This window comes from Protopterus annectens, chromosome 15.part0, assembly GCF_019279795.1.
Source record: "Protopterus annectens isolate FY-2018-M chromosome 15.part0, PAN1.0, whole genome shotgun sequence".
Classification (NCBI taxonomy): domain Eukaryota; kingdom Metazoa; phylum Chordata; order Ceratodontiformes; family Protopteridae; genus Protopterus; species Protopterus annectens.
The window spans coordinates 226,398,999-226,399,616 of record NC_056749.1 but is presented as its reverse complement, the minus strand read 5'-3'; the positions used below and the strand labels follow the sequence as shown (position 1 = coordinate 226,399,616).

The window sequence follows — 618 nt, the reverse complement described above, 5'->3', positions numbered from 1 at the left end:
AACAGGAGCTTGACTGGTCACAGAAAAGACTCTGATAGCATAAATGTCCCCGTTCTCACTCTCCATTCACCAGTTTTGTTGCTCTTCTGGTTTATTTATATGTTTGTATTAACTAGAGTATAAGATGATTCATAGTACAGAGATGGCATGATGTCATATACACACCCAGAAAGAAAGCCTTATGCTTGCAATTTAAGTACACAATTTGTCAATTTGTTCTTATTAAAGAATAATAGTATTACCATTTAAAATTAAAACTGTTAAAGGCTCCATAGCTCAGGGGTTAGAGCACTGGTCTTGTAAACCAGGGGTCGCGAGTTCAAATCTCGCTGGGGCCTGCCTGGTTATTTTAAAAATTAATTAAGTCATAAGGTTCTTAGAAAATGCTGAAAAATAAAACAAGTTACCAATTTCTACCCCTTGACATTCCAATATTTGATACTTTACTAGCTAAATTCATTTGATTATAGCTGTTTTGGGATCTTTTATATCCTTATTATAACTAAAATTCTCCTATTTTTTTCAATTCTCCAAGTCTCTTCCCTTCCTTCTGTCCCTTCTCAGTTTTCTGCTCTAGGGACAATTCTAATTTATCACACTGACAATGTCCAAAGTTCA

The 618-nt window shown here is 34.6% G+C and overlaps 1 non-coding gene across 1 annotated transcript; it reads left to right on the top strand.

Annotated features, from left to right (window-relative positions):
• The first annotated feature begins 265 nt into the window (after positions 1-265).
• Positions 266-338, top strand: TRNAT-UGU. The gene has a single exon. It is a non-coding gene; the product is annotated as a tRNA-Thr (tRNA).
• Positions 339-618: the final 280 nt, after the last annotated feature.